This window comes from Hevea brasiliensis, chromosome 13, assembly GCF_030052815.1.
Source record: "Hevea brasiliensis isolate MT/VB/25A 57/8 chromosome 13, ASM3005281v1, whole genome shotgun sequence".
NCBI lineage: Eukaryota > Viridiplantae > Streptophyta > Magnoliopsida > Malpighiales > Euphorbiaceae > Hevea > Hevea brasiliensis.
This window is the reverse complement of record NC_079505.1, coordinates 42,714,947-42,729,902: the sequence shown is the minus strand read 5'-3', so window position 1 is coordinate 42,729,902 and position 14,956 is coordinate 42,714,947. Positions and strand designations below refer to the sequence as shown.

General features: G+C 32.8%; 1 non-coding gene across 1 annotated transcript; it reads left to right on the top strand.

Moving 5' to 3' along the window:
* The first annotated feature begins 11,131 nt into the window (after positions 1 to 11,131).
* Positions 11,132 to 11,236, top strand: LOC131172396 (small nucleolar RNA R71). Its single transcript, XR_009142875.1, has one exon. It is a non-coding gene; the product is annotated as a small nucleolar RNA R71 (small nucleolar RNA).
* Positions 11,237 to 14,956: the final 3,720 nt, after the last annotated feature.

The window sequence follows — 14,956 nt, the reverse complement described above, 5'->3', positions numbered from 1 at the left end:
GAAGATTAAATCTCCATTTTCTCCAGTTTTGCAATCCTATTTTCTGCAACATGACCAAATCTTAAGTGCCAAATATATTTTGAACTTGAGTTTATTTTCACCATGGCATTGCATTCTTTTAGATTGCTTGCATTCATTTTGTGTTTGTCATTATTATCCAAATAATAAAGACCATCATGCATATAACCTGAGCCAACATATTTATTTCCAAAATAAATATTGCAAACATCATCTGTGAACTGAAATTCATAACCATTTCTAGTCAAACTAGATATAGAAATGATGTTCTTAAAAGCATCAGGCACATACAAAATATTATTCAAACACAAAACATGTTCACACATATAAAAAAATTTAGATCCTATGGCTAAAGCTTCAACAGTTGAGCCATCGCCAATCCAGAGTCTAACATCTCGAGCATGCAAGCTGCTACTGTTTGCTAGTTCCTGCATATCATAAGAAATGTGAGAACTGGCACCAGTATCTAAAACCCAAGCTGTAGATGAACTATGAGCATCATCAGCATCTAAATAACAAGATATAGACATACCTTCTAAAGGTGTATCCTTATTGTCTTTCAAAGAAGCAAGATACTCTGGGTAGTTCCTTTTCCAGTACCCATCCTTCTGGCAGTGGAAACACTTTCCTTTGCCTCCATCAGCTTTGGTCTTCCCTTTTTATTTGGCTATCTTCTTGGAAGGTCCTGGAACTTGAGGTTTCTTTTTCTTATTACCCTTCTTCTTGTTGGACTTTCCAGCAGAAGAAGATGTAATCAAAGCTACCTCTTTTCCTTTATTGCCCGGTATATTCTTTTGGGCAATAACAAGCATGTTAAGTAAACCAGCCAAGGTGTATTCCTGCTTAGTCATATGGAAATTTATCACAAAATTCCCAAATGACTCAGGTAGAGACTGAAGAATCAAATCCGTCTGCAGTTGGAAATCCATGTTAAAGTCAAGATGTTCTAGCTGCTCTATAAGCCGAATCATCTTGTGGACATGATCCCCAATATTCTGTCCCTCAGACATCCTCATTCGAAATAGCTGCCTAGATATCTCATACCTAGCATTCCTGTTATGCTCACCATACAACTCTTGTAGGTGGAGGAGGATCTCACTTGCACTCTATATGTTCTCATGCTGCTTTTGTAACTCATTACTCATAGAAGCAAGCATGTAACACTTGGCTCTCATATCATGCTCCTTCCACTTGTCCAAAGTGTCATGTTCCTCTTGAGTGGCCTCTGGAGGTAAGGGACCAGGAACATTTGAGTCTAGAACATATCCAATACGTTCTAGGTTCAAGACAAATTTTAAATTTTTTAACCAATTAGAAAGATTAGGTCCCGTCAACCTATTATGATCAAGTATGCTCGCAAGGATATTGGATGGTGGTGGTTGTTGTGTGCTAATTATTATCAGAAGAATAACTACAGAAAATAACTAGATTAATTAGTAAATGCATCAAGTAATTAACCAAAATGATTATGGTTTTTAAATCAAATTGGTCCTCCTATTAACTTGGCGAATCCTACACTTCCAAAGTAGGAAATGAAAATCCTAGTTGGATGGATTTCTAGTGGGTGATTGAATTCTTATAGTCTTATTAATTATCCTCAGGCACATCCATTATTGGAATTACAATAAACTATAAGTGAGCAACTCCTTGCCCATCACATCTCATGTGAGGTTCAATCCTTTACCTAGCCCCTAATGCTCAAAATCTCAGGCACATCCATTATTGACTTATCTTGCATTAGTTAAGTTGATCCCATTGAGCCAGTAAACATGCAAATAATTTTAATGTCCTCAGGCACATCCAATATTGGCAACCAAACTATTTACATATTTACAACATCTCATGTTTAACAATTATTCTTAAGAAAATCTCTTAAATTAATTGCATCATATGTAAGTATTTAAAATTTCTTAAAATAATTGCCTCAATGGAGGGCCCATGATATAATTACCTTAATTATACCATTTCCAACTTAATCATTTGTTTAGAAGATTTAGTGGTCGGCTTAATTACTATTATGGTCTCACTTTGCACATTATCCAATTAGCATGCATATGTCATATACTTGCATACATTCCCATATATCTCATGCATACATGGATAAACAATAAATATGGTATGATCATAGACTTTCTAAGGGATTCAATTTTGAGCCACCAAGAATTGAATCAGGGCATTCCTAGTTGCATTTCATTCATTCATTTTACACGAGTTGCTGAAGGAGTACATAATCAACACTTGATCTTGAATTTCTTCCACTGGTCCCACCAATGCTCTTGACCTCCTTGATCTTCTTACAATCCAATTACATTGTAATCCTTGGCATACCAAGGTGAATTTACAAGAATATGAACTTTAAAGTCCTCAAATAAATGAAATTACAATCTAAAATTATTACAACACTTATAATACATGCTACCAAAAATAAAATTAATTATTTTATAACTCAAAGAAAAATAAAAGAAATAAATCTAATCACATTGGTCTTTTATTGTCCATGATCATCCATCATGCATATTACCATTTAACAATTAAATAAAACATACATACTAAAATTAAATTGAATATCTCATATTCAACTAAAAAATTTAGATTTGAATCTCATTCAAACAAATTTAAAAATTCAGATTTGAATCTCACTCAAACAAATTTAAAATCTCATATTTGAATCTCACTCAAACAATTGAATCAAAATTTAATTGTGTGATTAAAATTTTTAATTAAATAATTTAATTAAGCATGGGCCTAATTATGGGCCTTAAATACCAAGCCCATATATCAAACCCACACCATGCGCATGCAAGGAGTCATCAAACATGGCCAAATCATGCGCACCGATGGAATCAACAAACATGCCGCCACCATGGGAGCACCAAACAGCTTTGAATTAATCAACTCTTGATCAAATCACACAATTAAATATCATATAATCAATCTAAATGACAAATATAGTGGCTCTGATACCAATTGAAGGAGAGGATGCATGTAAATTGTTAAATTAGAGCATTGAATTTAAAATTTTTCTTTTAGGGTTTCATGCATCATGCCATATCTATTATGTGCCTGATTAATTTCAATGCTCAATTGCATATTAAAACACTTTTAATATGTATTAGGATCTACATTTGCCATTTAAGATTTTTTGAATTAACAAATTAATTCAATTGAACCCTAGTTTAAAGGAAGAATATGTGTACTAACCTCTTTAATGCACTATTGATGTAATTGGCACCTTTAGGAAGCACCTAGGACCCCAAATGTTGTCCTTCTAGCTTGTCCACACCAAGATCACCAATGGGCAGCCCCCAATCTTGCTTCTCAAGCCTTGCCAACCAATTATAAACTGGGTTTTTACCTTTAGAGAGATTGTATGTGTGTATAGGACACTAGAAATAATTTCTAGCAATTTTAATTCAAAGAAAATAATTGATTTCTCTTTGAATTGATGAGAAAAGAAGAAGAGAAGAGAGAAGAGATATGTGGCGACACCTTTAGAGAAAAATAAGAGTGTGTGTTTATTTTTCTTTCTTTTCCCTTTTATAATTAGGTCATCACTTAAAACCTGTTAGTAGTATGCCCTAGAGCATATCATTTAGTATATATCTTATACATGTTTTTATTAATAAAAGGCATTTCCACTTTTCCGTTTACATAATATATTTATGTGTAATAGAAAAGGTCCATTGATGTTTTGTTAGAAATTCTATTCTTAAGTTGTTAAGAATATGAGTGACAGTATTTCTAGTACAAAGTATCATAAATAGGTTCACAATCGAGGATACTTCACAATAAGGACATGACTTATCCAGAAAGATTGTATTCATGTTTGTTCCCAAGTTATTTATATGAGATATAAATAAGATGGAATGGTGAGTCTCATGCCATATGACAAACATGATAGGCACTTATACATGATAAGTAGGCCGAACCAGTGACACTTATGACAAGCACATGGAGTTTACTCTTGTCAATGTATTGTCATAAATTATATCAGTGCATATAATCTTTAGACCTGAGATAGCAAAGTTATCTTGTATATAGGTGGTTTGAGTTTGATACTGCTTTCATACTTGTACTATGTATGGTTATATGGGCATGTGTTGGCTTCTACTAGTTATATATAGAGGTAGGTGTTGATCAAGATGGAATCTGTTCCTCTAAGTAAATAGGGATAAAATCCTATGTTCATTTAATTGTTCTTGATGTTTCAAGTTCCTGGCCAGGACAGATGGATTTATTCAGAAAAGAGTTTCTGATGAGAAAACCTTTAATCAAGAACTGGAATTAAAAGAGAACATAATATTCATAGCAAATGGGTTTTGACATAAACTATGACTCCAGCTTGAATTGGGATTTTGTAACAAAGAGATTCTAGTGCATAGTAACATATGATTATAGGTTCATTTAAGGTAAACCTTATTACTAATTGGGTGGCCATGGCATGCTATGCTAGGTGTCAACCATGGTCTATGAGGTGCATAAAATGATTTAGAGAAATCATTTATGGTAAGAAAGAGTTCTGATGATATTAAGAGTTGATATCATATCTCATTGCCAATTAGTGATGAGCCTAGTAAGTCATACACATACACAAGTAATCACCAAATTAAATATGATTTAATTAATTAATTAAAGAGTTTAATTGATTAATTAAATAGGTTTGGTTTGCAATTAGATTTCAAAGTCCCTAGTATGACTTGAAACCAAATATAGATTATTGGATGTATAGTATAAGTTAAATTTATGTTTAAAGTGTTTAAATATGAATTTAATTAATAAGAAATTAATTAATAAAGATTAATTAATTGATTTATATTTGATATAAATTGATTAGAAGAAGAGAAATAATTATTTTGGGTTGAGAACTCAAAATTAAGATACAGGGGAATTTTGGTCATTTCACAGGATGACATGTGGCACAATGAGATGGTGATACGTGGCACTACACATAAGCTTGCCAAATGTCTTTTAATCATGTAACATGATTAAAATTAAGATTAAATATAGGTTTGACACTTGGCACAATGTGATTGGGTGAATTAAACCTAGAGCCAATCAGAAGTTGACATGTGGCAAGGGTTTTAAGTGGTGACCTAGCTATATAAGTGTTGTTATGAAAAGAAAAAATAACAATCAGCTGCTACCTCCTTTGTGCCGCCACCCTTGAGGCTCCCATTCTCTCTTCTTCTTCATCTCTCATCTATTCCAAGAGATTAGCAAACAATCTCTTGAATTAAAAATACTAGAAATCGTTTCTAGTGTTCTGTTTACATCTGTAATATCTTAAAAGGCAAAACTTGGTTTTCTAATTCATAGAAAAAGCTTTAGAAGCTATTCAAGGGCTGCCATAGGTGAACTTGGTGTGGACAAGCTAGAGGGACAACATCTAGTGTCCTAAAGAAGCATCCCAAAGGTATAAAAATGCTGCAGTGCATTAAGAGGTTAGTGTATTTGTTCTTAATCTAATCTATGGTTCTAAAATTAATCTGATTAATTCTAAAATCTTAAATGGCAAATACAGATCCAAAGACATATTAAAAGAGTTTTAATATGTTGTTTATCATTGAAATTAAATAGATAAAAATAAATCTTGTATGATGCATGTGACCCTAGGTGAAAAATTTTTGAATTCAATGGTATAAACTTGTGTTTTTCATGCTTCCGCTCCTTCAAAACCCTTGCTACATGTCATCACCACATTGCATCTAAATTTTAATTGACTTAATCACATTAAGCCAAGTGTCAAAAGCTAGACTTAATCTTGACTTTGATCATCTTATATGATAGGAAGACAAATGGCAAACTTATATGCTGCCATGTGTCACCATCTCATGGTGCCACATGTCACCCTATGAAATGACCAAATTATCCTTATGTTTTAATTTTGAGTTTTCAACCCAAAATCATTATTTCTTCTCTTCTAATCAATTTATATCAAATATAAATTAATTAATTAATCTCCATTAATTAATTTCTCACAATTAAATTCATATTTAAACACTTTAAATATAAATTTAACTTGTACTATACATTCAATAACCTAGATTTGGTTTCAAGCCATGCTAGGGACTTTGCAATCTTATTGCAAACCAAACCTATTTAATTAATCAATTAAACTCTTTAATTAATCAATTAAATCACATTTAACTTGGTGATTAACTTGTGTATGTGTGTAACTCACTAGGCTCATCACTAATTGGCAATGAGATATGATATTAACTCTTAATATCATTAGAACTCTTTTTTACCATAAATGATTTCTCTAAATCATTTTAGGCATCTCATAGACCATGGTTGATACCTAACATAGCGTGCCATGGCCACCCAATCAATAATAAGGAATACCTTAAATGAACCTTTAATTATATGTAACCATCTACTAGAATCTCTCTGTTATAAAATCTCAATTCGAGTTGGAGTCATGATTTATGTCAAACCCCATTTGATATGAATATTATGTTCTCTTTTAATTTCAGTTCTTGATTAATTAGATTTTCTTGTCAGAAACTCTTTTCTAACTAAATCTGTCTGTCCTGACCAGGAACTTGAAACATCAAGAACAATTAAATAAACATAGGACTTTATCCCTATTTACTTAGAGTAACAAATTTCATCTTGATCAACACCTACCTCCATATATAACTAGTAGGAGCTAACACATGCCCATATACCCATACACAGTACAAGTATGAAAGCAGTATCAAACTCAAACCATCTATATATAAGATAACTGTGTTATTTCAGGTCTAAAGATTATATATACTAATATGATATATGACAATGCATTAACAAGAGTAAACTCCATTTGCTTGTCATATGCGTCACTGGTTCGGCCTATTTATCATGTATAAGTGCCTATCATGTTTGTTATATGGCATGAGACTCACCATTCCATCTTATTTATATCCCATATAAATACCTTAGGAAGAAATATGATTACAATCTTTCTGGATAAGTCATGTCCTTATTGTGAAGTATCCTCGATTGTGAACCAATTTATGATACTTTGTGCTAGAAATACTATCACTCATATTCTTAACTTAAGAATAGAATTTCTAACAAAATATCAATGGACCTTTTCTATTACACATAAATACATTATGTAAACGGAAAAGTGAAATTGCCTTTTATTAATAAAATATGTACAAGATACATATTAAATGATATGCTCTAAGGCATACTACTAACAATCGGAGGTCTACAGCCCAAGTTATGGGCCAAAAACTGAAACTGGTTCTGACAGACGATCCAGCCTATAAATTTGACTTCATTGCCATTTTTAACCACCAAAACATTATAGTCTTGTCTTCAGCCCTTCATAGAAATTGTAGAGGTGGTTCTTAAGGTTCAATTGGGCCTGGGTTTGCTTCATTTGGACATCTGGAGCTACAGATATAAAATAAATCCCAAAACTGGTCATGACACATCAAGTGTGGGCTTTTGTAATAGATTTATAGCTAATTTTGACAACCTTGGAGACTGATTTGGGCTTTGGTCCCTCTTTGTCATTTATAGTGCTCTGACTTAGCTTTTCAATGAATTAAACAACATTGGATTTGGAGACCCACAACTTTAGAAACACCTAAAAAATACAACAAAGGTAAAATTAATGCAAATGTTGAAAATTTTTCAATTTAACACAATTATTCCAACAACTCTTTAAAAATATTCCTAATTGATAATTATACTTTAATTAACTAAATCAGGCATAAAAATACACTAGAAACACTAAATGTGATGGGAGTAAAAATATTAATTATGCACTTATCAAATTTCCCCCACACTTAGATTTTTGCACGTCCTCGGGCAACACCAAGCTAAACCAATATAAAAATTCCAATGAAACATAGAATTTATACACTATAAAACAAATGATAAGAAATCAAGAAGCATAACATATCATGAAATTAACAAATTCAAGCTGATCTTAAAAAACTCAAGCTGAAATTAACAAAAATTTATCTTTCAAAAAGTGGCTCACTAAAAATGGTGGACACTCACATGACACTCAAATCACTCATGTGTTTAGGAGGGTTTAAAACATGCACTCAAATTCAATTCATTGAATGAAACTACCATATGCTTGCTTATTCATCCAATCTCCATCACTTATTTCATAAGCATAACATAAATCAAAAGGTCTTTAAATATGGTTGTAATAGGGCTAAGGTAAAGTATTGAAATAAGGATAAATGAAGTTAAAGAAAGAACTAATAGAACATTGAAACAATCTTTATTTCTTATATTCTTTCCCTTCACATATATGTTAATAAAGTCCAAAAATCCAAAAAAAAAAATTTTTTTTACCATGTAGCATTAGCACCCATGCCAATTATTTCTTTTCAACTTCTTCTTCTTCTTCTTCTTTTTTCCAAAAAAAAACCCAACAACAACTCACATATTACACCCTATACAATATTGTCAAAACCCAATTTATTTTATTTCAAATACTCTATTAGTTCTTGGGTAATAAAGAAGATAAAAAGAATAAGGTTTAGGCTCATATTCCAAGTTTCAACAAAGAAAAAGTATAATTTAAGCTCAAACACTAACGTCATGACATAAGGTTGGCTTTTTAAGGTAAAAATGGTTAAATCCTAATTTGCCTTTATCATTTTTACATGTGCATATAATCTTGTGACCTCAATTGGATTAAAAGCAAGTTCTAGAGTAACAAATCATGAATGAATAACACTAAAAAAAAAAATTAAGATTGAGTTATAAGAAGTCAATTTAAATCAAGGCTCAAAAAACTCGCATAAGAAATGTTTCATCGTTCACCAATTTTAGGTTATCAACTAATCAAAATCAAAACTCAAGTTAATTACAAGCCTGAATATGCAAGTTCATTGATTCAATCATGTTATGCATCTCTTAAACTTCATCAATTTTTTTCATAGCAAAAAAACTCTGTAAACCATTGAAAATATGAAAACCTTTCCCCCACACTTAAAACATACATTGTCCCCAGTGTAAAGCCCAAATGCAAAAGAAAAGAAGAAAAAAAAATCTTAGAAAATAAAATAAGATAAGGGAAAGAAAACAAATCTAATTGTGGCTAACAAGCCACCCATGGGCTGCCTCCCAAGTAGCGCCTTTGTTTAATGTCATTAGCTCGACATGGCAAAGCTCCTTAATCTAAATAAATTGGATTACTCAATTTGAGCTCCTCCAATGAATGCTCCTGAAACCACTCATAAAATGGCTTGAGTCTATGACCATTAACCTTGAACACCTTGTTAGTTCTTAAACTTTGAATTTCAACTACACCATAAGGAAACACATTAGTAACAATAAAGGGGCCAATCCAACGAGAACGCAACTTACCAGGCATCAGCTTCAATATGGAATTATATAACAAAACCTTTTGCCAATCACAAACTGCTTCCTTAGAATTAGTTTGTCATGGAATGCCTTGGTTTTTTCTTTATAGATCCTAGAATTCTCATAAGCCTCAAGTCAAATTTCCTCTAATTCATGCAATAGTAATTTTCTTTCCAACTCATCCTCCATGCTTAACTCAAAAACATCCTGCATAAATGTATCAACAACATCAATAGAAAAGACAGAATGATCATCAGCAGGATACTTCATGGCATCAAAGATATTAAATTTGATAGTCTCTCCATCAAACTCCATAGTTAAGGTACCATCATCCACATCAATTTTTGTCTTGGCAGTTTTTAGGGAAGGTCTTCCAAACAAAATCAAAGCTAAGTTTGATGAGGGAGCACTATCCTCCATATCCAAAATGTAGAAATCTGTAGGAAAAAATAACTCTCTAACCTGCACCAAAACATCCTCAACTACTCCCAATGGGTAAGCATTAGAATGATCAGCTAACTGAATAATGACACTGGTTTCTTTCAATAGACCCAAATTTAAAGTTTGAAAAACTGAATATGACATTACATTAATAGATGCTCCTAAATCTGCCATTGCACATTCAAATCTAGAATCACCTATTTTATAGGGAATAGAAAATAAACTTGGATCCTTACACTTAGGGGGTAATTTCCACTGAATTAATGCTGATACATTTTCCCCAATACTGATCTTCTCATTATTCCTCAACTTGCGCCTTGTAGTGCATAATTCCTTAAGAAATTATATATACCTGGGGACTTATTTGATCGCATCAAGTAAAGGTGTATTAACCTCTACCTTTGTGAAAGTCTCTAAAATCTCTCTCTTGTTCTTCTTTCTTAGTCTTCGCCAACCTGCTAGGGAATAGAGGGAGAACATAATTATTAGCCTTATTCAGTTCAAGTTCAATATTTACCTCAACTTCAGGAACTTCAGACTCTTTTGCTCCTTGCTTTTTCTTTTTCATCGACTCATGTAGAGTTTGATTATCAACTTTTTTCCCACTCCGCAATACTATAGCACTTGCATTTTCTCTGGGATTCATAATTATTTGTGATGGAAGCTTTCCAGAACCTTGAGCTTTAAGCTTACTCACAGGTGAAGCTAACTGACCAATCTGCTTCTCTATGTTTTGAATGCTATTTCTAGTCTCCTGTTGAAACAGTTGTGTATTGCTTGCCAAAGCCTTAACAATTTCATCGAGTGACATACCTTGATTTGAGGGAGGCAGAGGTGATTGATTCACTTGTGGTCTCTGTTACTGATATCAATTTTGTACTGGTTGATTCCCATAACTCAAATTGGGATGATCTCACCATCTCGAATTATAAATATTAGAAAAGGGGTCATACCTGCATTGTGGTTGACCATAATTTCCTACTGCATTAAAATGTTGCATTGATTCATCCTCTTGTAATGTAGGACACATGTCAGTAGCATGACCCGAACCCGAACAAATTCCACATACCTTAACTGTTTGTATGTTCCCTATAGCCAATTGTCTCACCAAAGAAGTTAAATCAGAAATCTGTTTCTCAAGGTTAGATGTATTTACCTCATTAACCTTCTTAGGCGTGTGATCCATTCTCATTCCAAACTGCTGAGATTTGCTACTCTGTTAGCAATCAGCCTCCTTGCTTCTTCTGGTATCTTGTCAACCAAAGCTCCTCCACTAGAAGCATCTATCATACTGTGGTCCATTGGTAGAAGTCCCTCATAGAAATACTGAATCAAAAGCTGCTCACTTATTTGATGATGGGGACAACTTGCACACAGCTTCTTAAATCGCTCCCAATACTCATACAAACTCTCTATTGTACTATCGGATGCCATAAATTTCTTTTCTTATATTAGCAGCATGGGAAGCACGAAAATACTTCTCAAAAAATATCCGCTTCATTTCATTCCATGAGTTGATAGATCCAAAAGGAAGGTAATACAACCAATCCTTAGTTGTGCCTTCTAGGGAGAAAGGGAAAGCTCGAAGCTTAATCTGGTCCTCTGAAACTCCTTGAGGTTTCATGCTGGAACACACAACATGAAATTTCTTTAAATGCTCATGTGGATCCTTACTTGAAAGACGATGAAACTTAGGCAACAAATGGATTAGTCCAGACTTTAACTCAAAAGCAACATTTAAAGCAGGGAATTGAATACACAAAGGTTGTTGGTTTAGATCAGGGGTAGCCAACTCTTTCAAAGTCCTAGCAGCCATGGTTTCATTTTCGGAATCTGAATCTGAACTTAATTCCCTTGGAGATTGGACTCCTTCAGATGTACTCGGGATCTGCTTAGCTTGCTTAGCCAATTTTCTCAACTATTTAGCTATTTTTTCTACTTCTGGATCAAATAGCAACTCACCAGATTGAGAAGTTCTTGTCATAAACAAAAAAAAAACAAACTAAAAAACAGAAAAATGCCTCAAAACCCTAGAAAACGATGGAATTTGGCCTCAAGAGGGTGGGGCCAAAAAATCTCGTGGATTGATTGGTTTTGTTCAGAACGTCGTTTCCTTCAAAACAAGTATAGAACGCCCTCTTAATTCAACCAAAATTCTGTCGATGAATAGTAACACCATAATTTTTTACTGAAAACCTGAAAACAGCAACACTTCACAAATAAAGGTAATAATAGAATATCCTAACACTAAAAACACAAAATCCAATAAACTTTCAATCCCCGGCAACGGCGCTAAAATTTAGATGGTTGCTGATTCCACTAAAAATTAACTGAAATTACTAGTAATGAAATATTTTCTGAATGAATGCAATAAGTGGTAATCCAAGTCAAACCCTAGAGAATGAGTTACTAAATTTCGTGCACGTGTGTAACAGAAAAAAAAAAAAAACAAAAGTGGGGGAGGGGGGGTGTTGTAACACTAAATCAGAAGAAATCAAGTCTAGAATTAAAGAACTAAATTTAGGTATAAAACTCTCAATTTAAGCAAACTTCATTCCAAGGTAATTTGCATTCCAATGCATGACTCAATCATAGTCAAAAGAAATATAATTATCTCTTATTGAATACTTAACGTAGATTTACCAATCCGCGAGGTAAAACCCCTAACTTCCTTATAATCGTCTATTCGAGCCCAGCACTCTTGTTGACTCTAATTATTAACTGAATTAGTATTAAGCAATCCTCATCAATTTAATAACTGCTTTAAGAACAAGAAGTAGTTAAGCTTGAACAACGATTTATAAAGCATAAATCATTTAATTCACCCTATTGTTTCCTTAGGTTATTATCGAAAACTTGGATCATAATCAATAAAACCCAATGGTTACTCACATTCAATCTTACATAACAATTACGGTTATGAAGATGAACTAGCAATTAATCACATCAAATAATTAACTAATAGGCCTTTTTAGAAAATCATTCAATAGATTAGAAATAATGAAATCGAGAAATAATAGATATTCAAAAAGGCATTATTTAAATTAAGAACCTGGTCTCACAAATCATGCATAAGAACTAGAATCCCTTGAACTGAAATTAGAAACTTAGCAGCTCATGTTCATGGCTTACAAAAAAAATGTAAAATGAAGAAATCTAAAACTATGAACGTGAATGGAGAATGAAGGTCTTGAAGGTGTTGAAGGTGTTGAAGGTATTGAAGGTATTGAAGGTGTGTCTCTCCTGCTACCAAAGATGATCTTTATAATAAAAAACCTAGTCCACAGATAAGAACCAAACTTGGAAAATTTTTAAAATTCAAAAAGACAGATTCTCTATTCTGTAGTCATGGCCAATTTTTAGCCACTTTCCTTCTCATTCTGTCTCTAACTTCTTCAGGAAAGTTGTAGGCCTACTTCTTAGCTTTCTAACGAGTACTCATTTGCTCAATCGGAGGTCTACAGCCCAAGTTATGGGCCAAAAATGGAAACTAGTTTTGACAGATAATCCAGCCCATAAATTTGACTTCATTGCCATTTTTAACCACCAGAACGATGTAGTATTATCTTTAGCCTTCCATAGAAATTATAAAGGCGATTCTTGAAAGAACGGAAGCGTGAAAAACACAAGTTTATACCATTGAATTCAAAAATTTTCACCTAGGGTCACATGCATCATGCAAGATTTATTTTTATCTATTTGATTTCAATGATAAACAATATATTAAAACTCTTTTAATATGTTTTTGGATCTGTATTTGCCATTTAAGATTTTAAAATTAATCAGATTAATTTTAGAACCCTAGATTAAATCAAGAACAAACACATTAACCTCTTGATGCACTTCAGTGTATTTGCGCCTTTGAGATTCGTCTTCAGGACACTAAATGTGGTCCCTCTAGCTTATCCACACCAAGAACACCTATGGCAGCCCTTGAACAGCTTCTAAAGCTTTTTCTATTATTTAGAAAATCAAGTTCTGCCTTTTAAGAGATTAAGGATGTAAACAGGACACTAGAAACAATTTCTGGTGTTCTTAATTCAAGAGATTGTTCGCTAATCTCTTGGATTGATTAAAGAAGAAGAAGAAGAGAAGAATGAGAGCTTCTAGGTGGCGACACCAAGCTTGTGTTTTAATTTTTTCATAACAACACTTAAATAGCTAGGTTAACACATTAAACCCTTGCCACATCTCACCCTTTGATTGGTTCTAGGTTTAATTGACCCAATCAAATTGTGCCAAGTGTCAAACCTATATTTAATCTTGATTTTAATCATCTTATATGATTAAAAGACATTTGGCAAGCTTATGTGTAATGCCATGTGTCACCATCTCATGGTGCCACATGTCACCCTGCGAAATGACCAAAATGCCCCTGTGTCTTAATTTTGAGTTCTCAACCCAAAATAATTATTTCTCTTCTTTTAATCAATTTATATCAAATATAAATTAATTAATTAATCTTTATTAATTAATTTCTCATTAATTAAATTCATATTTAAACACTTTAAATATAAATTTAACTTATATCGTACATCCAATAATTCAGATTTAGTTTCAAATCATGCTAGGGACTTTGCAATCTAATTGAAAACCAAACCTATTTAATTAATCAATTAAACTCTTTAATTAATTCATTAATTAAATCATATTTAATTAGGTGATAACTTATGTATGTGTGTGACTTACTAAGCTCATCACTAATTGGCAATGAGACATGATATCAACTCTTAATATCATCAGAACTCTTTCTTACCATAAATGATTTCTCTAAATCATTTTATGCACCTCATAGACCATGGTTAACACCTAGCATAGCATGCCATGGCTACCCAATTAGTAATAAGGTTTACCTTAAATGAAACTATAATCATATGTTACCATGCCCTAGAATCTCTCTGTTACAAAATCCCAACTCAAGCTGGAGTCATGGTTTATGTCAAACTCCATTTGCTATGAATATTATGTTCTCTTTTAATTCCAGTTCTTGATTAAAAAGATTTTCTCATCAGAAACTCTTTTCTGATTAAATCTATCTATCCTGGCCAGGAACTTGAAACATCAAGAACAATTAAATGAACATAGGATTTTATCTTTATTTACTTAGAGGAACAGATTCCATCTTGATCAACACCTACCTCCATATATAACTAGTAGGAGCCAACACATGCCC